This window comes from Mustela nivalis, assembly GCF_964662115.1.
Source record: "Mustela nivalis genome assembly, chromosome: 1".
Classification (NCBI taxonomy): Eukaryota; Metazoa; Chordata; class Mammalia; order Carnivora; family Mustelidae; genus Mustela; species Mustela nivalis.
The window spans coordinates 99545642-99572048 of record NC_139020.1 but is presented as its reverse complement, the minus strand read 5'-3'; the positions used below and the strand labels follow the sequence as shown (position 1 = coordinate 99572048).

The following is a 26407-nucleotide window of genomic DNA, read 5'->3' as shown; positions in this document are numbered from 1 at the left end:
CTCATTTCACCAATGAATCAGTAAGATCGATTTCACAAACCCAAAGCCCTTCCCAGATGAACTGTCTGTAACATTTGACATGATTTCCCCCTCCCTCCACCTTAATCATAACCACGGGCAACATACTTCTTGCTGCCCTGTGCTAGCCACCTACCTCTGGGTGACATGTGAAGGGCTTGTTTTATTTAGGAGGCAACTGAGGAACAGAGATGGTAATTAACTTGCTCAATGTCACAGAACTGCTACATAAGTGTCAAAGAGAAGAAAAAAAGGAGGTAGATTAGAGCCCTGTTAATACTGATGCTTCTTCTTGGAACTTTATCCTTTTCTTAGCTTCAATTTGTAATCTTTCTCTATGAAAATACCCAAGCACTGTGTACCTTTCTTGTGGCATCTGTTTCACTCCTAACCCCTGGAATGTGATAGAGAACCTATAGTCTCTATGAGGACACTTTTAAGCAAAATGCTTTGTTGGGACAAACTATCTTTAAAAAAAAGGAACATTAGACAAAAATCTTTCTTTGGACTTATAAATCTGAAGAGTGAACACTAAATAGGAACATGAAAACATCAATTTATTCCTGGTTCTTTTATAAACAGTGTAACACTGGCTTTCTCAGGCTCAGAGATCCCTTAGGGTGAGTTGATCAAGAGGTTTTTCTCCATACTATTGCAACAGTAGAGAAACACAGCAGAAGGGAAGGGTCCAGTTGTGCACACTTTGTTTAGAAGTTGCATTTGAAAGTCTCATTGCTGTTCTAATTGATGACAAAAGATCCCAGCCAGGGGAGGTATAATGTGAGTTAGATAAACTCTAGGTAAGGTAATGCTCAGGGGAGAAATTTGAGCTAGTTTGTGTCATGCCCCGAAGGACCATAAACAAGAGACAATGAGTGTTGTTACATTTCCTGCTGACCTTTATTTAAGGGAACTTTCTTATTAGAAAAGAGCTTGCTTTAGCTTATTGTTAAAATTGTTGTTTGTTCACCTGCTTTGAAAAGGAACAGGCAAGAGTAAGTGTGGAGGTAGATAAGAGTTTGTCTACTTGGTATTGGTGTAACAGTTTTCTTGATCTCTTTTCTCTCTAAGATTATACTTATATGAATATAATGAATATATAATGAATATAATATGTACATAATATTATATAAATATACACATACATATTGCACAAAGGGGCTGATGTATGAAGTAGAGGAAAAACACAGCGTGGGACACAATAGTACTTTAAAGGAAAATGTACTAAAACATAGGAGGACTGTTAGATATAATGAAATTTCGATTTTTGTAGGTGAAAATAATTGAATCTAAGCAATTTCATATGGTTTAGCTTTTTATAAGACCCCTCAACTCATAGTGACCCAAAGCCTATAATGTAAGTGACACCCACTTAACAGAGATGAAGCTTAGAGAAGTTAAATGATTTTCCCAAGGGCATGCACAAGATGGATTTTTGAACCTAGGTCAACTTTCTTTCTATTCCAGAAAAGCATCTTTTTATAAATGTGTCTCTTCATGAAATTTGGAAGTAGAATTTAAAAAAAAAAAAGAAAAGAAAAATTATGTACGTGTATAACTATGTGGTAAGTAAGTAGCAAAATGTAAAGCCTGCTGAAAGAGCTCAACCTCCAGAGAGGTCCCCTCTAACTTGGGGGATGATGAAGGGAAAGGAAGAGGGGAAAATGGGAAGAGTTGAGAGAAGGTTCTATCCAAAAGGAACCACTGGAGAGTTGGTAGGACTTGGACAGGTGGAAATGAAGAGTGGGAGGGAGACATTTCCTGGGTGTTTGAAGTGCATTGGGCCAAGGGACAGAGGCATGAGGATATTGTGATAGATATGTTTGAGGGGTGGCAAGTGTACAGTTCAATTGTAATATAAGGTGAGAAAAGGGAGGTAAAGATTAGGCTGGAAATTTATCTGGACACCAAAATTTGGAGGACTGTGATGACCTATCTTGTTGGATAAGGCTTGATTTGCTTGGCTAAGCAAGAGCCACTGAAGAGTTGTGATGACAGAAGTTCCATGATCAAGGTCATGCTTTGGACCTACTCATTGGGAAAGGCTAGAGGGAGAAAACAGGGTGGGAAGATATTAAAACAGTTTTTTTTTTCCTTCAGAATTTATATGTGAGAGATCTAGCTAGAGTGTTTATTAAAGTTGCAAGCCTTGCCCAAAAAGATTCTGATTGAATACAGGCCACATGAATTGATATTTTCAAAACCTCCTCAGGTAATTCTTATGCCAGAAATTTAAGGATAGCACTTAAAAAAAAAAATTCAGACTAGGGGCAAGGAAGTTGGCAAGCAAATTATCGTAACAACCAAGGTATAAGAACAAAGGGGGTTTATTTGTATAGAGAGGAATAAAGATGCAGACACATAAGATTTTTGAAGGAAGACTCGATAGGACTCAGGCACTTGGGGTATAGTTGGGGAAGGATTCAAAGAATAGTTGGCTTTAGAGGCTGGGCTGTTAGTAGCCCAATGAATAAAAACCTGAGGCAGAGTAGACTTATTAGGTCTTACCATAAGTTAATTTCTGCCAAGTGAGTTTGGAAGTGAAGACAACAGCCATAGGGAAATGTCTACTAGGTAGCAGGCAATGTGGGATTTGGGTTGGGGAGCAAGGCCACAATTGAAGAGATGGTTTGTGATGAAAGTAGAGACATTTTTTTTTTCTTTTTTAAGATTTTATTTGGGAGAGAGAAGATGAGCAGGGGGAGGAGCAGAGGAAGAGAAAGGGGGCAGACTCCTTGTTGAGCAGGGAACCTGATGCAAGGCTCCATTGCAGGACCCTGGCATGATAACTTCAACTGAAGGTGGATGCTTAATGGATTGAGCCATCCAGGCCCCTGACACAGTATTTTCATTTACTGAAAAGTATAACAAAAAATCAAGAAAGGAAAAAGAGGATCCAGCAAAGAGGAAAGATAGGAAAGAACTGTAAAGTAGGGAGGCATCTGGAAAATGAAACACAATTAAAATCAAGGAGAGAGAGGATTTCAAGAAAAAAAGTCCAATCATTCTCTGTGTGTGTATCATATATATATTGTATATGTATCATATATCATATATATAAATATATATAGAATGATTGAGGGTCATGAGGGTTGTGACAAGCCAAATTTGGTGACTTTTTCTGCAATCATAGGAATCCAATATTGTCAGAATTCATACACCAGTGTTTTAAAACGATGGAGAGCAAGGAATTGGAAGTGTAAATATAGACTACAATTTCAAGATGTTTTTTGATCAAAGAGAACTCTAGTCATGTTTGAGGGTTCATAACCTCACCATCTATCCAGTTACTCAAGCCAGAAATCTAAACTTGTCCTTGACATCTCCTTTTTCCTTACCCACATCCTCTCAGATTTAGCCCATCACTAACTCTCTAATAGGACTTCTTGAACATGGCTCCTCCAAATGGCCACTTGTCTGCCATTTCACTGCCACCCAGTCTAAGCTACCTTCATCTGCATTATTACAGTAGCTTTTTCATTAACCTCTCTGTATCCATTTGCTCACCTCCATTTTGATCACCACATTGCAGCAGAACAATGGCAGAGATACCTTTGCAAAGCACAGATATCTTCTCAACCTCATGCTTAATACCATGGATGACTTCCATTGCTCTTCACATAACAAGCAAACTTCTTCACAGGACCTGTAAGGGCTCACCTAGCCAGATGCTTTTTTGCCTCTTCAGCCTCATCTTTAACCACATGCTGCTTGATCCCGCTCTCTAGCCACACTGGCCCTTTCTCAGAGGATAGTTCCCATTTACTCTCTGTAACAGGCTTCCTTTTTATCTCATTAATTAATTTTATTTATTTATTTGTATTTTATTTGTTTTTGACAGAGACAGTGAGATGGCAAGAGAGGGAACAGAAGCAGGGGGAGTGGGAGAAGAAGTAGCAGGCTTCCCGCTGAGCCGGGAGCCTGATGCTGGCTGGAGCCCAGGATCCTGGGATCATGACCTTAGCCGAAGGAGGAAACTTGATGACTGAGCTACCCAGGCACCCATCATTCATTAATTAAAAAACAAACAAACAAACAAAATCTGATGTCTTTCACTAGAGTGCAAGCCCCATCAGAGCAGGAAATTCCCACCCTCTCCCACCGCCGCCCACCCTTTCCCACTATAGGTGTGACACTTGATAAACACTGAATAAGTGATGATGCCATACTTCAGCCTTGCATGTGCTTTTTCCCTGCCCAGAAAGCTTTTCCTCTAATTCCTGCTGCTTTTACACTTGCTTTTTCTTTCTCTTTCTTTTTTTCATTTTCATACTTCTTCATTTAGCATCTTAGTCCTTTCTACTTCAGAGACACTTTCCCTGACATTCTTGACTACACTAATGTCTCTAATTAATCTCTTACCACTTATTACATTTGTAATTTTACATTTATTAGACTGACCATTAGAAAAATATCTTTCTGATCCAGGACTGTAACTTCCATGGTTGGGGATGGGGTCATTTGTGAGTTGGCTTAGCATTGTAACCTCAATGCCCATCATAGTGCCTACTCCATAGTGGATACTCACTAAATATTCATTGAATAAATGAATGAGTAATTGAATGAATCCAGACATGGAATGAGGACTGATCAATTAAAGGCTAGCAAAATGGAGAATAGATATAGATTTTTTAATGTGGACAATTGAGCACATCAGTCTAGGGTAAGAATTTTCTTCCAGTAAACAAGCTAAATACCATATGAAATCAAAATTACATGCAAGGCAACTTTTCCTATAGGCATATAAATCAGAGCATATCTCCTATTTTTATACCATTTTTTAACAGTTTCACTTCAGCAGACACTAGATCCACTTGTCAGGGGGAAATAGGCCTAGAAGACTGAAAAGCAGGCTGTAATAGGCATTCTTTGTTTACTTTTTTTTTTTTAATGTTTTATTTATTTATTTGATAGAGAGTGAGCACAAGCAGGGGAAGTGGCAGGCAGAGAGAGGAGCAGACTCCCCACAGAGCACAGAGCTGGTCCATGGGTCTTGATCTCAGGACCCCAAGATCACAACTTGAACCAAAGACAGATGCTTAACCGACTGAGCCATCCAGGCTCCTTTGTAACAGACATTCTATTTACCATGGCTATTGTTACCTTTTATACATCCAAAGAGATTTTTTCAAATTTGGTAACATATTATCTAAGCCTTCCTTCTCCTTTAGATATGAACTTTCCCTCCTCGACTGTTTTTTTTTTATTCATTCCAACAGAGAATTGTGTCCTGTACTGTTCTATTTTTATGTTTTTAAAGCAAATAGTTACCTTGAGTTGTCTACACAGAAGCCCCACATGACTGTTGCCAAGCACTACACAGGATCAAATAAAACTGCTAGGAAGTGAGGTTAAAGCAGTCATTGGTTATTCCCACAGAGAGGAAGAAACTGGATCAATCCTGTTAGAGTTTTGCCTCTAAAGTTAGGAATTATTGTCTCCCAGATGTCAGGTTGTATTTTCCCCCCTTAATTTCTTCATTTGGAATATACCAGGAAATGAAAAAAAAAAAATAAAATCCAAAGACAACCAGTGGCTCCAGATTTACTACAGAAATACAATCCCTCTGAGGAAATTCCAGTTCACTTTGATGGAGCTACAAATACTTCACATGGTCAGAAGTTTTCAAATGATTGTACAAAACCAAACTCAGAACATTCAAGAATTATCTCATGGGCAAGATTTACCAAGTGTGGGGTGCCTGGGTGGCTCAGTTAGTAGATGGTTAAGTATCTGCCTTTGGTTCAGGTCATGATCTTGAGGTCCTAGGATGGACCCCAATATCACTGGGCTCCTGCTCAGATGGGGAGTCTTCTCCCCCTCCCCTCCCCCTGCTCATGCTCTTTCTCTCTCAAATAAATAAATTCTTAAAAAAAAAAAAAAAAAGATTTACCAAGTGCTTCTCTCAACCTCATAAAGTGCTGTATGTAGCACAGCCAGAATGAACCTCTGCATCTAGGAGAAAAAAACAAAGATTCTAGATTTGCATTTGAATTGCCATTTTTTTTTAACTTCCTAAGAGTTTCATTTTGAAAGAGAGTTTAGTTTTGTAGATAAGATTTATGGCATCAGATACTTGACCTTTGCTAGCTTTCCAGTGAAAAATATAATAATTAAAAGACTTAAAAAAAAAAGTCTAACCAAACTCATTATTTTTAAAATCTTAAACTATGTCACAAAGTACAATGGAATTCCCCAGACACATGTAGTCTTCTAAGGGCTTTATTTTGACAAAGTCCAAATTGAATCTTCCTTTGGTAGAAGGCTACCTACGTGGATTGGTTTTATATATTATTTCCAATGACAGAGATGTCTGCGAACAATAAAATTCTATGGATAAACAGGCAACATCAGAGCTCACAACCCCACTTCTCCATCCTCTTCCGTAAGAGCCCTGTCTGTACCAGAGTGCACAAAGGGGATTCAGTGCAATTAAGATTTGTGTGGTTTCTAGACCCTACATCTCCAGTCAAGCAGCCTGGTAAACAATGATAAGTCATTTACCCGATTTCTGTACTATGACTCTACCTCAGGGAATAGGATGAAGAGAAGAGTGTGTATCAGTCAAAAAGTTATTTTTTAAAAAATCATATATTTTTAATACAGTTCTGTTCATGTAAGAATTATAAAAATATCTTGTCAGCTCTCAAGGAGTTTACAAACTAATTATCTGGGCTAGAAATTATACTTTAAAAATGAGTTGTATATTTTACTGCTTGCCTAACTATTCTTATTTACACATCGAATGGATTTGTTGAAAAACGAAAATGAGCTTCCATGTCCAAAACATTCTGGAGGTTTAATTTCACACTCAGGAAAACACCAAAGTGACAAGGAACCTGCACGTGGGATTCATCTGACATTTTCCCTATTTAGTACAAATGCTGGCAAATGTAAAGCAAAGCCCTGCTGTCTGGTGGTATAAGCATCTTCTCTCTCTTTCCCAGGAAGTCAGCAGTCTTGACATTTTGACAGCTGATTTATTTTTCCCCTCCCCCTGAGCTGAAATTCTCACCCGGGCTCATCTGTCACCCCGGCTTTGATGAGGAGGGGGTTTAGGTGTTTGCTGTCTGAGGCTGTCAGACTTGAAGTTGGCTTCAAATGAAAGGCTCCACCACACTCTTGAGAAAGCCAGGGTAGCAACTGTGGGCCGAAAGAGGCGCGAAGGAGCCGTGGGGAAACAAAGAAAGACAATATAAGCTGGGGAATATGAAGAGAGGAGACGAGAGGACAGGAGAATGAGAAGTTAGCAAGCACAGGGCAGGGCCAGGGCTATCTCATTAGAAAATAGTTCCATGCCCACTCCTTTCTGAGGTGCAGGATTTATCTATCCACTTGGTCATTTACCCTCCTTAGGTCAAACTAGACACTAAGAAAACTAGGATAGACCTTATTCATTCATTTATTCAAGAATACTTATAGAGCATCAGCTACTTGCTAAGGACTCTGCCAGGCCCTGGAAGTACTGAGATGACTATGACCCAGTCCTTAACCTGCAGGGACTTAAAATTTTACTGGGGAAGAGGGGAGCAAATTAGATTAGAGCATGGCACAGTGTGCTAAGGGCCATGGCAGAACCATGCACAGAATACTCTTAGAGCAAAAAGGAGCAATAGCCTGTGAAGATTTAAAACAAAAAATCAAACCTTGAATATCTGTGACATTTTTAGGACAGTGGCATACCCACACTGTTGGAGAGAGGCACTACTCTTGGGACCAGTTGCACTTACAGAGGTGAATTTGAGAAATGACACAATATTGAAGGAAACGCAAATGCACAAATGTGTTCATTAGTGATACAAACCGACCTTCAAGAATCTGAAATTGGAGAAGTTGTTTGGTGTCAGATGACGTTCAGAACTGATAAAAGAAAATTTCGCTTATGTAGTAGGTTCGTATTTGAGAATGTCTTCCAATAGTTTAATTGGAAGTGCTAATTTTTATTAGGCAATGAAAGGAAATTGAATTCCTTTGCACTAAGAAATTGGTAATGTTAAATCTAGAATAACTGACGGTGGTAATTGCCAATTTCATGCATGTCTCACACTGAAGTCCTATTACATGATGTGTTCATCAGATCAGTTTAGAAATAATAAAGCCCAGGTAGCCACAGTTGGAGTGGAGACAGGAGATATTGAAAATGGAGCCTGACAGAGCTAAGGGGAGGCATTCAGATGAAGTTCTTTTTTTTTTTTTTTAAGATTTTATTAATTTGACAGAGGGAGAGTGCATGCAAGCAGGGGAAGCAGCAGCAGGCAAAGTGAGAAGCAGATTCTCCACTGACCAAGAAGCCTGATGTGGGGCTAGAGTCCAGGACTCTCGGATCATGACCTGAACTGAAGACAGACACTTAATTGACTGAGCCCCCCAACTCAGGCACGTCAGATAAGGTTCTTTAAACACAAATCTGTAAAATTGGGTTTGGTATCTTAGAAAAGCTGATATTTTCTTGATGTTTCCAGGATTGCTTCTTGCATTTTGGATCTATTCAGAAATGAACAAATGTGAAACATTTCCAGAAATTCTGTTTCTGGTGCTGGCTAGGTTCTCAAACACCTTGAGTTTTATGTGATACCTTAATGCGTACGTGGTTTTTAAATATTTCTAGATGACTTTAGCAGTATGCAATGCCAAGAAATAAGACCTAAAGGACTTACTTGAAATTAAATCTCTCAGTGGTATGATATATAATATATAAATATATATATAACATCTATAATAACATATATTATATAAATTATGTTACATAAATAATATATATATATTTTTAAAAGTTTCATCTACAATAGATACTATGTGTTATGCACACACATGGTGCTAACAGCTATGCACAGACTATCCCATTTAATCCTCACAACCCCATGAAAAATGTACTATTACTACCTATGTTTCTGCTGAAGCAGAGGAGGCTCAGGGAGGTTTTGACAACTGGCAATGGGCAGAAGTGGGATTCAGTGTTCAGGGCTGTGAAGCTGGGGTTCCAGCACTCCCTTAGACTGCATGTCTAAAGACTGAGGTTTTCTTAGTAAATTAGTGTTCATGTAACTTGTTTGACAGGAGTTTAAGTCTCATTTTTGTTTGGCAGCACCCTGTATGAACAATACATTGTTTGTAAAGGAAAGAAAAATCTTTTCTTCAGATTCTGTCTTTTAAATAAAATTCCTCTAATCACTGGCAGCCTTTAGTCACTAGATATGTTAAAGAAGGTTAGTCTGTCATTCTATCTGTGAGGAGTCTCTATGGCTGAAGGGAGAGTAAATTTCGATAGTTTACTAGTTCTTTGACCTTGCGGAGTTTGAGTAACTTTTACATCTTAGTTTTCCTAGCTGTTCAATGGTTAAGTATGGTATCTAGGATTCAGGCATACTGTGAGGATAAAATGACAATAACAATAAGGACACTATTACTTTTTAAGCATCTCCTCTGTGCCAAGTACTCTAACAAGGCACTGATTCACATGATCACATTTAATCTCTAACCCAAAGAGGTACCCATGAGGTAACTGAACTGTAAGATTTTTAAAATTTGCCCCTAGTCACATAAATATGAAGTAGAGAAGTTGAGAGTCAGATCAAGCCTATCTTTTCCTACAGCTTGTGCTTGTCTTAGACGCTGTGTCTTTTTCACATCACACTTCCTTTCTAGACTATGGAACCTTCTAGAAATATTGGACTCTATTATTTATAACCAATTTGGACAATAAGATCATTTAATTATACCTTAATTATTTGAAGATATGTACTTTAATGAATGTTAGAGAGTTCATGATTAACAAGACCATGAAACTAACCATCCTGATTTTGAGAGCAATAAATGGAATGTAAATGACTAGTATTATTGTTAGTTATTGTTAGTTGATTCCTATAGCCAAATAAATTACTGGGGCTTGTATGCTCAGAAAGGGGTATTCAGCCCAGTTGTATCTTCCAACCTGGTATTGCCATCCCTTCTCTCGTCCCTAACAGAGAGAAGAAAAAATACAGAACAGGTTTATGTCCGTAGTTATTTGTACAGATCTGTGAGATGTCTTTTTGAAAAAGAAGTCATCTTTGGATAAGATCAAATTCAGGCAAATTGAATTTTTATTTGCTTTGACATAGATTGGAATCAGTGATGTGATATTTTTTTCCCTCCTGTGTAGAGAGGAGAAAGAAAATCATCTTGATAAATCTCCTTGACTTTCCTCAAGGTGTTCAATATCTTTCTCTTTGGAAAAAGCAACAGGGCATTTTGACACAGCTTTGACCCTCAGGTTGATAAACGTATGCTTGGAGCCTAATGTTACTGATGGGTTTTGATGGGGATGAATATTCAGTTCCTATATTCATCAGTTTATTCATTTGACAACTGATGCTATAGATAAACCTGGGAATATAACAAAGTCACTGTTCTCATAGAGTTTACATTCTAGCAGGAGAGATACAGACAATTAAAAACAACATATAGTTGTTTTTATACATGGAGAAAAAGCAGTGACTTGGAATAGGAAGCATGCAAGAGGGTATGATTTAAGAGTTTTAGGGAAGTCTTCTCTGTTCAAGGGACATTTGGCAAAGAACTGAAGAAAGTGGGAGGCTGAGTAATGTGGCTGTGTAAGGGAAAATTTTTCGAGATAGTGGACATAGGCCTTGAGGTTTGAGAGTACATGGAAGGTTTGAGGAAGAGTCAGAAAGCCAGTGTGGCTGAAGTTAAGGGCTGAAGGGAGAATGGAAAGCAAGGGGGTGAGGAAAGAACCCTGGACTGATCACACATAGCCTGTGGACCACTGTGGGGATCTTGCCCTTATCTGTAGTCAGATGAGAAGATGTTGGAGGCTTTCAAGCAAAAGATACTATGATTTAACTTCAACACTGAAACAGCCACTGGTGTTGGATACAGAATAGAAGGTGTGTGTGTGGAAGCAGGGGAGACAAAAGCAAAAGCTCAATGAATGGTGAGCATACTGCTATAATCTGAGGGTTGGTGTTGACTTGCCCAGAGTGGTAGCAGTGGGAATAATAATCAAATTCTAGGTACAGTTTGAAGGTAGAAGCAATGGAATTTTCTGTTCTGCGTGACGGGGAGAAAAGATTCAAAGAGGATTCCAGAATTTATCTTCTGAGCAAGTGGAAGAGTGATGTGTCCATTTACACATAAAGGTAAATAGGGCAGGAGGACATTTTGTGTGGGAATTCAGAAGTTCAGCTTTGAACATATTGTGTGAAGTGCGTATAAGACATTTATGTGGAAATGTTATATGGGTAGTTGAATTTATAAGTTTGGAGGATAGGGGAAAATTCCAGCTTCGGGATTAGAATTTGTGAGCTCTCTGTCTATGGATAGTTTCTAAGATCTTGAGATGAGGTTGGAGTCATTTAGGGAGTAAGTGTAGATATAGAAGACATTTCCAGTTGAGCCATGGAGCACTCCAACACTTCAAGATTTAGAAGACAATTAGGAGCCAGCAAAGGAGATTGAAAAATTCTCTACCTATAAAGTAGGGAGAATTTTACACACACACACACACACACACACACACACACACACAAACACACGTGTGCACATATTCACTCCTTTTCTGGTAAAACTGGGTTAAGAATTAGGAGGTATCAGTCTACTAGAGAGGATGATGCCAAGTTTTTTGTGATGTGCCAATCAAGAAACCCAAGAACAAAGAGGCTCTGATAGGAGAATAGCCTTTCTGCCCAATCTTGCTCAGACCAACAAATGCCTTTAGAATTTGGGGTGAATTTGAAGTGAAGATACGAAGCATGATAATGGGGAAGAGAGGGCAACCTGGTCACAAAAGGAAATAAAACTGTTGAAGTCTCCTTGTGACTATTAATACAATACCAGGTTTTTGAAAAAAAATTAGTAACTATAAATGAATAAAGAGAATAAAATGCACCCATAATACACACTAAGAGAACTTCTAACATTTTGATATAGTTTTCTCTAGTTTTTTTTTGTACACACATATGTATAAAAACTAGGATTATATTTTATATACATTATTACAGTCTTTTAAAATTTGATATAATAGCAAGACTATTTTTGGAAGATTCGTTTGTTACCATCTTTTGAGAAGAGGAAAAAGCTGATCGAAGAGTAGATTGTGTTAGCTTGAGAAATGTCTGGTCCAATATCAGCCACTAAAGTAGAATGATGTGTGTGTGTGTGTGTGTGTGTGTGTATGAGAGAGACAGAGAATAAGGGTGATTGTGAACTTGGTAAATTGTGTCTTGGTGACTGATACGTTGGCTGTGTTCCTCGTGGGGACTGAGAAAACAAGGCTGACTAAAGCTTTGCTTATTATTTTTTTTTTTATGCCAGGGTGATTCTGGACTTGTTTTTTGGATAGCTGGAGAATTGCTGGTTTTTCACTACTAGATGATAGCACAAACTGAAAGGGAAAAGTATGTGTAAGTGCTTTGGTTGATATCTACCAATATAAAGAAGTCGTGAAATTAGTTTGTGATACCAGGTAGGTTGTTTTGACTAAATTGCTTAGTTTGGTTTTCCCCACATCTTACAAAGAAAATAAATTCCATATTCCCCCTGTATTTTTCATATTGTGGGGTCCAATCTAGACATATATACCTTGAAGATTTAATGTACAAATTTTTTCATAAATCTGTGAAAATTGTGAAAAGTTATTTTAGTTTATCAGTAAAGTGTTATGAGCATGATGATAGCAAAATAATTTCTCCTGTTGACAACTTTATGGCACAGACTGATTCTAACATAAATGGTGAGATTAGATTCAGAAGATATTGGCAAGACAAGAGCCGTGAAAATCTCTTTCAAATCAATATAATTAATGAAAACAGTAGAAATAATATTCAGCTGTAAACTTCTCACAGCAGCATGTAAAGAGTGTGTGTGTATTTCTGTTTGTGTATCACAAGCTCTCGTTATATATGGGTTCTGGACTGGTGAGCACAATTGGCTAGAGGATGGGACTTTACAAGGTCAAGGTCACACATTGCACTGGCCACACAGAGGCAGAAAACTATGTCACAGTAATCAGTTGCATCAGAAATTTTATACAGTCGTTTCATGGACATGTACTCTTGGTCACATAAACAACTAGACAGGAGAGTTGGTCTGGTTCCATAATATTAATCATACTATTAGAAAAAATGTGACATACAACTTTAAGCGTAGATGCCATACCCTACAGGGCAATGATTTCACTTTGTGAATGGCAGTATATATACAGACGCTCACAAGTGTGCAAACTCAACTGCATTAGACAAGAGAAAAAGCCCTACTTAGCTTTTACTCCAATATTTAGCTGAAAACAAGCATAACACAACTGTCTCTCACTTTTTCCTGGTTAATACTGCATTAATATCAAAGTTTTAGAAGAATATTACATCCTTTTATAAATATACAATTATTCAATGAATCTTTATTATTTGTTATAATCAAATCAGTGCATCAGAACCTAGGGTTTTTCAAAATCTAAAGCAACATCTTTACATTTTGGAGTTTGGGAAGTCCATTGGGGGAAATAACGCAATAGCACTGAGAAATTCACTCACTACGTTTCTGGCACTTCTCATGAGGGTCATATGCAATGACAAATGCTGAAACTTGCACCATAGGTCAAGTTGGGGAAACATTAGTTTCTGACCATTGCATTTTTGCTTTAAAAATCTCAACTTATGATTTCCTGACATTGCCTTTTCTGATCAAGCTATACCAATCCCATAATAAAGTACAAAGCAGTGTAAGTTCCTCTGCAAATCCACTCGTTAGCTGCACGACTTTGGAACCCAACTGCCCTCTCATCTTTCAAGGAGAATTGTGCTTTTATGGTATTCATTAAAAAAAGGAGAAGCAAAAAAAAGGTACAACGTCAAGTCCATAACCTCTAACGAATCACTCTTTCTATCTGCAGCCTGGCCATAGTCTAATCTAAAAGCAGGAGCAGGAACAGAGAGAAAGCCCCTTCTTTTAATCTAAAACTCCTGCTCTGCTTTAACAAAACCGTTAATACAAACAGTGTGGATCAGCCTTTCAATATGCAAAATGGACGAAGGTACCCAATTTTCTTTGATAATAAATGAAATCTGAAGTACTTCTTTATCAGGGAAATTCGTTGTAATCTTTCAATTTCCCCCTTTCAAAATTAGACTCTGGCTATCAAAGCGCGTTGACCGTGAGAATAAAATATTTATCTAACAGGTTTCAAGTCTTAACGACCACTTCCTCTTCTTAAATTTTCTTAGACCTTTATGCTTCCCACCTACAAAGTCTTCACCCAACCCCACCAACAGCCCAGCTGGCACCACAGATAAGCAAACTGTTTTTTCCGTGACCTCTAAGCATTCTACTCCAAGGGAAAAGCAACGTGGAATGCACACTCAGCAGACTACGAGCCTGGAGCCAGTTTGTCCTCGAGGCATTTCTGCCATAAAATATAATACTATCCACTGTGTTTTGCTTTAAGCTGATCTGTCCCCCACTCCCCTCTCTCCCCTTCCTGCTCTCACTCCGCACCTGCCTGCAATTCACAACCCACAAGGCACACAGCAAACAAAAGCCCGAAACAGCAACAGATTCCTTTGTTTTACATGCAAATCCTACCTCCGGTAGTTGTCACATCTTCCTCAAAAGCCACGCTTAATTTTTAATGACAGCGATCCAGTGCAGTCCTCCAAGTAGCCACCGGTAATCATCATTGCCTCGCGTGCCTAAAGCCTTTCTGGACCATTAATGTCACAACCCTTGCTAACTCATAGCTTTAATACTCTCTGCTCAAAATGTCTGAAAGAGTTTGGGAGGACAATAGGAGTGACAGGCACGCTAGACAGCCATGCTTGAAATTAGTTATCAGAAGCTCCGTTAAAGCTGCTTCATACTGTTTTTAAAGCGTGCAGGAGGTAGAATTTATTAGCCTATGATAGGCATGCTGTTTCTGTTTTTATTAAATACTGTAATAGGCTGTCTGTTAGCAATGCTGTGATAGGTCCAACATCACTTCCCACTGCTTTCGAATTCTCATATTAAAAAGGGAGAGAGGGCTCAGACTTCCTTAGGAGACAGAGGCGGACACCACCCTGCCTACTGGATCGGATTTCCAGATCCTCTACAACTACAGGAGGAAGAATTCCTTGTGCAAATGGTATTTTTCCGTGGAAGCTGAAGTTGGGAATAAACACTTTAGGGCTCCCCAGACAATTCTTCCACTCCCAACAAGGGACTCCTGCTCTCCCCAGTTACAAAAATGAGTGTTCTCTGGAGTTAGACAAGAGAATCAATCCTGGTAAGAAAACGTTCCTTATGATTACTGAGGTAGGATTCAGAGTATGCCTGTATGCAAAATCTCAAATGATGTATCAAATGGGCTGAGTGGATTAATGGACACATTCATTATTTCATGCTTATAGAGCTTTGTGGTCCACTTTGTAGCAATCGTGTGTGCCCTGCTGACAAAGTGCAGAGAACTAAAGGTGGGTGAAAGGGGAGGGGGCGATCCATGCTAGGCAGTCATGACCATGGAAGATGGAAGAAGGATTTCTTACCACTGGTCAGCGATGAGGCTGGAAGTGCTACTCAGGCAAGTTGCTAAGTACTTTTCCAAATAGGGGACAGAAAAAAGTTCTTGGTAGTTCACACTAATGTAGAGAATGTGTTCTGCTTCAAATACCCAGATTTTGTACTTTTTCCCCTACTGTTCTTTCACCCCTCCTGCTATCCCAGGAGCAATAGTTATGTAGTAGTTGCTATGGAAACTGAGTGGTCGCTCCAGCAGAGGGGCTGAGGAAGGGTGGCAGATGGAATAGGGACTGAAATGTATAGTTTAAATTTAAATTTATGGAATTTAAACCTGGGAGTGATTAATGAGCACACAAAACCTACTACAAAACAAAAGCCCAAAGGGAATGATTGTAAATCACCATTATTTAATTGCCAGTGGTTTTGTTATCTGGAAGTAGTATTATGGTCACAGTTTCATTATTTGATTGTATGTAAGAACTGAGTATCTGAATTGCTTTCATGTCTGATAAAAGAAAGATGTTTTTTGTTTGTTTTGTTTTTTGTTTGTTTGCTTTTTGCTTTTTTTTTTTTTTTTAATTCCTGGTTGTCAGTTGAATATGCCTTGATTGTATGTGAATTTTAGTTATTACTTAACTGGTCACAATTTCTTCTCAGGAATAAAGTGATTTAGTGGGAAAATCTTGTATCACAAACCATAACCATGTTTCATTCTGAATGAATGAATGGTTTCTCGGAGGCAAAACCAAAATCACAAAATACTGTAATTTGAATTTTAATAAAAAATTCTGTTCCCATTATGTTGGTAGGACAGAGAAGAATTTTTTTTTTCCACTTTTCACATCTGTTGTTCCTCAAATGGGGGGTATTTTAAAAATTTATTTTTATTTATTTATTTATTTTTGGTACTCCATATCTAAAACCTTCCACTAGCCTCATGATCATTCAAAAGAAACTATTTCCTTTTTTTTTTTTAAAGATTTTATTTATTTATTTGACAGAGAGAGAGATCACAAGTAGGCAGAGAGGCAGGCAGAGAGAGAGGAGGAAGCAGGCTCCCTGCTGAGCAGAGAGCCCGATGCGGGACTCGATCCCAGGACCCTGAGATCATGACCTGAGCTGAAGGCAGCGGCTTAACCCACTGAGCCACCCAGGCGCCCCAAGAAACTATTTCCTACCAGAGTAATTAAAGTTTCACAGTTGTAAGGAGTCTGGGGAATACAAAATTATTGTCTTTAGTGCCTCAGTTTTTAATTGGAGTAACTGACACCACTGAAGGGAGAACACAAAAACTCCAAAATGAAATTGTTGGGAGACAATTCTTCAGGATATGTGAAAATCCTCTTTTTATATATGCAGGCATATCATCCAATAATTTGTAATGAAAGGATTATTCCTCAGGGAAAGGATTTATGACATGCTCTTTAACAATGATGGAGAGTAGTAGTATAAATTGAATATCTCAAATATTTTCTTTAAATGTTAAAAAGTACTTAACATGACAAAAACAATTAGCAACACCATGTATCATTTGTGCTGAGAGAAAGGGAGAGAGGGAGATGGAGGGGGGTTAGGGAGAGAGAGTGTCAAAAAACTCCCCATTTGGATATTTCCCTCCAGCCCTATGCATGGTTAGTTCAAGAAGTAGTTGCTACTCTTACAGGAGACAAATGGATGAGATTTGGATCCTAGGATGGAGGGAGAGGGCAGGTTTGGGGTGGAGATGGTAAGTGCTGCTTTAGGGAGGCTCTGTCCCTGGCAGGGAAAAGATTACATGACCTCTCTAAAGATGAGGGGGGTTACTGAAAGCACCCATCAGATGGGAGTGGCCTTGGCTGGAAGGTGGTTTGTTGGGGGTCATAGAGGAGGAGCAGAGAATAAGGAAAGGAAGTTGAAGGGATGGAAAGAAAAAGGAGAGGGAGCTATGAGGGAGGAAGGGGATTTCTTGAGGTGGGCTGGTGTCAGAAGAGGACACAGACTTTGAAATAAGGAGGCTTGATTTTGACCCTTGGTTCTGTGAGCCCATTTGGGGTCTAGTGTAAAATGAGATGGTAAAAGTGCTATTGTAAGACTGGAGTGACCGTGATGAGGAGCCTAGTTCTTTGCAAACTGATTGCTGAGATCAGTGCTAGTTCAGACCCGAGCAGTGAGAGAGAGGGCCATGAGGAAGGACATGGTCCAATGGGAAAGAGGAGGGGCGAAGGGAGGGCAAGGGTGAGAAGAGAAGGAGAGAAGGAGGTGCCACTAGGAAGAGAGCGCGGTGTAGAAGAGAAGTTCTCCTCTGCAATCACAGAAGATAGAATTTCTTGCTTGCTTTGTTTTCTGGATCACATGCCACATGCATTTTAGTTCTCCCCCTGTAAAAAAGTTTCAGATAATAAAGTGTTTGGAGCTCACACCTTTTTCAACAAGGGAAAAACTGATGCTGAATTTGTTGAAAAGCATGTTCTACCATTTTGGAAACAGCTGATCTGAGGATTGAATTTAGTCATTCTTCGCATTGCTGTTTTGGATGGTTCCCTGGAGGATGAAGTTTGGGACAACAGAAGGCAGGAACTGAAGTGATATTTCAGAGCTATATTGCCAAACACATTTAGCCGGAGTACCCTGTGCATCTGTAACTTGATAACATTTTCAACAGCATCTGCTCTCTGACTGCACATTAAAAAAAAAAAAAAAAAAACTTGTCTGGAAAGAATTTGTGTATGTTAACAAATATTAGGTGGAGAACCGGAGCCTGGGTGAGTGATGTGTTCACATAGGCAAAGAATTTGCAGTTTACGTGCACAGCCTGCAAGTGAAACCATTTAATGAATGGAACGATGAATGCATAATTTCATTATGAGTCATCACTATTAAAATAAAAAAATTGATAGATACATAACAAGAAAGTGTAGCTATCTGTTCCAGATACAAGAGCTAATTATATTTTGGAGTATATAATTCATGCTCTGAGTAACTGCTTTTCCATTGTTGTGACTACTTTTCTAGGAACAACAGGAAAGTTACTGTAGAAACCACTTCCTTCCTGTTATATTTCTGTGAATGCTGAAGCTGACTCACACTGAAGTCCAAGTTTAGATCCTTGAAAGAGGCACTCTCTAGTATAAACATGAAATTTTGGCCCTAGAAAATCATGACAAGAAAAAAATTGAAGACAATCTGACATTTAAAGCGCACGTCTGATTTCCAAGACAGTGAAATGTCTTGCCTTGGTCTACCTCACTCTTCATAAAGATTTTCCTTTTGATTAGAGGCAAAAAAAAAAAAAATCAGTAAGGAAATGATAGTTTCTAAAACTTTACATTGATAAATATTTACAGACCTCATATTTGATCAGTCAGAACAAAGTTAGTGGGAGGCAGGGCAAATATGAATTGTCCCATTTCCATCTGGAGCGACTGAGGGTGAGGTAGGTCAAATGATTTCCCTAAGATGACTTCGCCTGTAAGTAGGTCTTCTAATGCACAATCCAGACAATTTTTATTTCATGGAAGTTTATACCTAGCTCCGAATATTTGTCCGGAAATATTCAGAAATATAAGCACCAGAAGAATCTTTTTAACCTTTATAAAATATAAATTGGAGCTTTCTGCCATATTATTTTTTTTCTTTCTGGCATATATTCATGCCGGGTTTTTCACTTTTTTGATTTTGCTTTTTTTTGTGGCTCTTTATGATTTTAAGGTAGAGTTGGTAAACCTTTTAAAAAGATAAACTATAGATTTCTACAATTCTGCCAGCTACAGAATGGACACTGACTCTAATTACTTGTTAATGTCAGCAGCAGTCAAACAGGACTCTCTGGTCTATGGGCCTAGAATCACAAATCTACCTAGGAAGGCCATGGTTTGGGTCATTTTTCTGAAATTTTTAAAAAAGATTTTATTTTATTTATTTATTTGACAGGCAGAGATCACAAGTAGGCAGAGAGGCAGGCAGACAGAGAGAGGGGTGGGGGAAGCAGGCCCCATGCTGAGCAAAGAGCCCAATGCCCCGCTCAGCTGCTCAGCTGGATCCCAGGACCCTGAGATCATGATCTGAGCCAAAGGCAGAGGCTTAACCCACTGAGCCACCCAGGCGCCCCTCTCTTTCTGAATTTTTTGACTGCATTTCTGTCTGCTTAAAAATTAGAGAAAGTCCTGCAGAAACTCCTATCCCCTTCTGTCATCGCTTAGTCCTTTTTCCAGATTCCCATAAATGGCCATTCTTTATGCTTGTAGTTGAAAGGGGAAGAGGAGTTAGAAGATTATATAATATATGTGCCTCAGTGAATTTATTTGAATTTTCAGAATAGGAGAAAAAATCCTCTCTACCATGCCCCTCCTAGCAAACACAGATAGAGATGCCTGAGCCTCGCCTGGATGCCCACGAGAGAGCACTGGCACAAGCTAGTTTCGCCAACTTTCTGAAGCCATCATTCTTTGGCTGAGCTGTTGGATTTGCCAGACAGCTTACTGGGGCTGCATTTCCATCCTTCTGAAGGCTGTCAGAGTATTGGACATAAATCAGCTTAAAAATAAACCATAAAATAGAACAGTGACAATTGGAGTTTTATTTCATTTGGATTTTCCTACTTCCCAGGGCCTAGCGGCAATTTTCCTGCTTACTGGAAACAGGTACCATAGCATGGTAACACTCAGGGCTTAGTGGATCTGTGTGCAACCAATGAGAAGATGATCGCTACTTGCCGTGATTATCATTATTATTATCATTACGACTTACGGCGCTGCAGTAGTACGTACACCTTATAGCATTAGGTGCAATACCTCCTGCTTTCAGTGTAAGTTAATTGGAAAACCTCTGTCTTAAAAACCAAATGAGACAAATACATCCCTTTTATGCAGAAGACTCCAAGATTCAGTACAAAGGACAAAGATTTGCATGTATGTTGATGTTTATACTCATTTGTATATTTTAACAACTCACTTTATGTGGCTAGATTCTTAGGGTGGGGAAAGAAAGCCTTAAAAAAACACTTGAACATTTGACTGTAAAAGGTCCTATTTTACAGAACCACAGCAAAATCCTGATAAATCTATTACACCTTTCCTAGCTGGAAAATTTCTAAATGCTTACTCGGTGTTAGACTAGGAAACTTCTAATAAATATTTCCACGTTCCATAATTTACTTTGACTAAGAATCAGCAAAATGGATCTCAACAAATACATTTGTATACTGAAATGTATTTGTGAAGTTACTTTTATCAAGGATGTCATAACAAGTTTAGATATGACAGCGGCTTCACTGCATGTCCCCCTCTTCTCCTTACATACAAAACACTGTTCAGTTCTGATGACTCTGATGATGATTTAAAAAAGGACATACGCTTGTGATGGCAAAATTGGAGTATATAGAAATTATAAACAAAAGTGTCCTGTGATCCTATAATCCACAGGTGATTTCTACTAATAGTTAAAAACCCAAGATTATGTTGCATATGTGCATTTGCATGTTAATTTTCTCCTTCAGTTTATAACATTGTCAATGTTATTTTTAAATCTTCAAATTTTTTAAAGGGATGCATACTATTTTGTCATATGGATCTTCTCTTATTTTTAAAAAAAACCTGTTATTGAACATACAAGTTATTTGTTTTTTCTTTAACATGATGCTTTACGGACAGCCTTTTTATGTAAGTCTTAGGCTACATCTCTGGTTATATGTATTTAGGACAGATTCCCACATCTGTATCATTGGCCTGAAATGTCTGAACATTTCAAAGGCTCTTGGTGTGTTGCTAAGCTGCTCTCTTCAAAGTTGTACCATTTTCAAGGTTCCACCACAGCACGCCCTCCCCATGGCAGGGTAGTCCTTGTGGTGCGAAGAGGGGACTTTGTTCTTCTCTTTTTCACACAGAGAAGTTTATTTCCCCTTCATTTTGCTTGTGAGACTGAAGTGGAAGTCAGGAGCCCGGTGAAAAGAGGGAAAAGGAAGGAGGCAAGGAAGAGGGTTATTAATGTGAGAATTTTTGTTTCAATTTCCTGAAGTGGAAATGTTTTTATTCTCATCATGGGGGTGGGGAGGGAAAGTGAGGAATTCTTGCGATGTCTAGGGCTTCCATTCATGTTGTTCTTACTGCTCAGAGCAGAATCTCTTCCCAGTGGTAGCCTTTAAAGCCTAGGATATTCCTACCTCCAGGAGATGCTGTTGTAGTCACAAATCCACAATTTAAATCTGGTGTGACTTTCTGAAAATCAATTTGCTTAAAGATTTTGGAGGCAGGAGTTTTGAATTTTCATGTTCTGTAAAGTTTTTAGCACAGGTATAAATAAGTAGAATTGCTTTTCCAACATCATTAAACCTGGAATTTTTAAGATAAGTTCAGCATACACAATATTTTTATGAAGTGGAAATCAGTGGAAATCTGGAACTTCCTTTGTCTTCAAGGAACTCTTGAGGCATTTGTCAAAATGAACAGAGACCATACCCTTTGTGAGCACAAGTGATGCTAATACAGAAAGATGGGAGCATATGATTTCTTGGTAAGTAAGAGGAGAATTTTGTTGCTTGTTATATGAAAATGGAGTTTGTTACCTTTCTAAGAATTCGGTAGTTCTTACGTGTCTCTCATACAAATCAGATCAACATCCTGCCAAAATTCCGTTCAATCAAATCTTAACTTATGCAGGAGTTCATATTTTAATTCCTGCCACTGAAGTAACTCAGATTGTGTGTGTATGGGGTGTGGTGGTAGATAGATTTTAATGCTATTCCTAATTTGTCTTTTAAAAAGTATACTAATTCTAAAATTGTTTTCAATTAGGATCACGGACTGGTGGTTAAACAGGGTATATATTCTTTTTAAGTGAGCCTGAAATATCAGAAAGTATACAAGATAAGGAAGGAAATTCAGAATAACCCAAAATCATTGAGACATGTGTCAGAGCCTACATCCCTAAAGCTCACCACAAAGCATTCGATAGGGACAAGGCTGATAACATTACCCAACTATGTCTGGTAAATGTATAATAAAAAGTCAGTCAGTCAGTCAAAACAAAAGTATAGAATACATAAATCCTTGTTTAAAACATTGGTTTATTACTATGGAGATGGAAAATGACCATTCTCTTGTGCAAGACAACACTGGGTAAGCATTCTATAAAGTCATCACTTTGGCAGGGAAATTTAAATACCAATCATACAAGTTTAGAAGGAAAAACTCCCCAGAAATTTGTAACCTAAAAGCGAAGTCTTGGTTAGATTTACTATAATGCATTGCATTGTAAAAATCAAGCAAGCCATTCAAAAGTGCTTGATGTTATCTTGAAGTTCAAAACATTATCTTTTCCATTTTCTTTGGAGGATGAAGCTCATGGGTTAGAAGATAATTTGGTAAAATTTTAACTATGGACACAGCCACATGGCTATTTGTGAAAATTAGAAAAAGCCCTACCCCTTCATTTGTGAACAACCTACTAGAAAATTGTACTGATAAGTAGAAAAAAAAAAATAACTGAGCATTTCTATGATATGAATGGTAAACCCATGATCATAGAGTAGAAACCTAGCATGACCACATATGGTGGCTTTGTATATCTGAACCAAGAATATGTAGCATAGGAAATATAATGTTGCAGAATTTGTGTCTAAAAAGAATGAGATTAACCCTACTGTTTTTTTAAATAAAAAATCAAGTTGTAATTGACATACAATATTATATTAGTTTCAAGTGTACAATATGATTCAATATTTGTATATATTGCAAAATGATTACCAAAGTAAGACTAGTTTATAGCTGTCATGATACATAGTTAAAGAATTTTTTTTTGAATTTTTTTAAGATCTACTTTCCTAGCAACTTTCAAATATGCAATACTATATTAATAAAAGTAGTTGCTATGCTGTACTTTCCATACCCATGACTTCTTTTATAACTAGAAGTTTGTACCTTTCAACTCATTTACCAATTTTTGCACATACCCCTCCCCCTACCTCTAGCAACTATGAGGTTGTTATCTATAAGCTTGACTATTTTTGTTTTTAGATTCCACATGTAAGTGAATTATATGGCATTTGTATTTCTCTGTCTGGCCTATTCACTTAGCATATAATGCCCTTGAGGTTCATCCATGTTGTCACAAATGGCAAAAATTGATTCTTTTTTATGGCCAAGTAGTATTCCATTGGTACATACCACATTTTCTTCATATATTCATCCATCAATGAACACTTAGGTTGTTTCCATATCTCGGCTATTGTAAGTATTGATACAATGAACAGGGGGGTGTGTATATCTTTTTGAGTTAATATTTTCATTTTCTTCTGAAAAATATGTAGAAGTGGAATTGCTGGATTGTATGATGGTTCTGTCTTTTGAGGAACCATCACAGTGGTTGTACCAATTTACATTCCCAAAAACAGTGCAGAATTACTCCTTTTTCTCCACATATTCACTATTTGTTATTTCTTACCTTTTTGATAGTTCTTCTAACAGTTAAAAGGTGATGGATACTTCATTGTGGTTTTGATTTGTATTTCCCTGATGATGAGTGATGTTGAATATCTTTTCATGTGCCTATTGGCCATCTCTATGTCTTTTTTTGAAAAATGTCTTTGCAAGCCCTCTGCCCATTTTTAAATTGGATTGTTTTTGTTATTGAATGGTAGGAGTTCTTTATATACTTTGGATATTAACCCCTTATCAGATACATGATTTATAAATATCTTCACCCATTAAGTAGGTTGCCTTTGCATTTTGTTGATGATTTTCTTTCTTGTGTGAAAACTTTTTAGTTTAATGGAGTCTCACTTGTTTATTTTTGCATTGGTCACCTTTGCTTTTGGTGTCAAATCCAAAAAAATCATTGCCAAGATCAATGTCAAGGAGGTTACCATCTATGTTTTCTTCTAGTTGTTTTATGGTTTTAGGTTTTACATTCAAGTCTTTAATCCATTTTGAGTTAATTTTTGTATATAGTGAGCTCTATTCTTTTCCTTATATTTTCATGATTAACTTGGATGTTAATAATTATTTGTTTTTATTTGATACTTTATTATTTGTGATAGTAATATCTGTGATATTGATTTGAAAATTACTTAATGATAAAATACATAATGAGCAAATATTTAGCTAGCAAAGTGTTTAGCAAAAACAGTAACAAGCATAAAAATGTGAGGCTGAAGAGGAGATTCTAAGACTTTATATGGGAAATGAGTGCAATTCACTTCTGCTCCATTCCTTTGTCCAGTCAACTAATTAGCTCTGTATAGGTAGGACTTTAAGCTCTGTTGGATGTCCTGTGGAGAAAACTCCAAGGAATGGAAACTGGCGTCTAGATGTCACAGGGTGGGGACAAGAAAACAGCATGTCCTGGAAGGCATGACCCATGGGACCTATGAATGCCTAAGGAAGGTCCTTGTTGGAATGTTTTTCTTTTGTATTCCAAGGGAAGGAACAGCAGAACATGGGAGTTGACCCCTCTTTGGCCCTGAGTACAAAGTTATTTCAAAGCAAGGATGTCTCTTTCAGGCGCCTAAGGAGGCACTTCCTGCCCACTTCCTATACCGAAGGCCTGTGGGAGTAGAGACCACCTGCCCAGGAGTGCTGTTACTTGGATTCTCAAAAGATCATGTGTAAGCCCCAGTTGGCCAGTAGAGAAAATAACAAATCCCTAAGGGAATTTAGCAGTTAGAGAGAAAGAGATAATTTCAAACAAACTGAATAATGATGAATAAAATAGAGCTTCCAGAGGAGACAAATGATAATATATTTATTCGAAGAAAGAGAGGTACATGAGCAAGAGCACACTAAATACATGATTTTCAATCTGAACTATTTTCCTGGATATTGAAGAGGCTTGGCTGGTCACTATTATAATGGAAAATCAAGTGAAAGATATATTCAAAACACAGAAAAAAAAAACCAGATATAAGACTTGGGTGCAAGATATATTCAAAGCACAGAAAAAAATAAACATAGATGTAAGACTTGGGAATTTAAACTAGAAAATTAAAGAGGTTTAAAAACAAGGGTTACAGGGGCAGAAAATGGAAAAGTCAAAAAAGAGACAATTTTTTTTAAAGTATCAAGAAATTGTTTTCCTTGAGCAGAAGAAAGATTTGAAATCTGTTGCAGGCAAAACTCACAGTATTTTCTCATGATTGTCTTAAAATAGTAGTTCCCCAGTGGATCTTCCTTTAATAAATGATATGTATTGAAAGAACCAAATGATCAATGGAGGCAGGGAAAGAAGACATGGTGCATAGTGACAGTTGATGTGCACGATCACACTTGCACAAACATACCCACACAATTGGATAGGGAAAGGCTGACTGGCAATACATTGCCAAAGAGCCCTGTGAGGACACTTGAAACAGAATGGTCATGTGGAAAGGAATTCTGATGAAAGTCTGGAATGGAGAGGGAAAGAGAGGATAAGTAGAAGCATTCTGAAGGACTCCTTGGGGAAAGGAAGAGAGAGTCAAGTATTTTAAATCTCCTATTGCAGAGGACAGGGAAGGAGACAAGTTGATGAGGAACATAGCATCTCTGTTGTTGAAACAGAATGTTCTGATGGGAAAATATTTAGTATTTAAAAATAGTGAGTGTGGAAAGGCAAGATAGTCATTGATGGAATGGAATAGTACAGTAAAACTCCCAAACAACAATAAAAGCCCATCACTCTAGATAACAGCATGAGTAAACTAGCAAAAATTGGAAAAAGAAAAAAAAATTAAATAAATAAGATAAAGTGGAAAGGAAGACATAAAGTTTAGTGTACTGGTTATTTTATTATTTGTAAATAGAACTTTTCCTTTAAAAGACTGATACAATCAGATTTGGTTAAAAACAAATTCAACTCATGTATATACTATTTATAGGAAAATAAAATTTAAGTGATAAAGACTGAAAATGAAGAGGTAGAAAAAGAGATATCAAGCGCATACAAGCTGAAGGAA

At 37.8% G+C, this 26407-nt stretch overlaps 1 protein-coding gene across 1 annotated transcript in view; it reads right to left on the bottom strand.

Annotated features, from left to right (window-relative positions):
- The window catches only part of KCNMB2 (potassium calcium-activated channel subfamily M regulatory beta subunit 2), a 237484-nt gene extending 222450 nt beyond the window's left edge, over positions 1-15034 (bottom strand). The window contains exon 1 of the mRNA XM_082728563.1: positions 14593-15034. The gene's annotated coding sequence lies outside the window, so the exon portion shown is untranslated. The remainder of the gene's footprint in view (positions 1-14592) is intronic.
- Positions 15035-26407: the final 11373 nt, after the last annotated feature.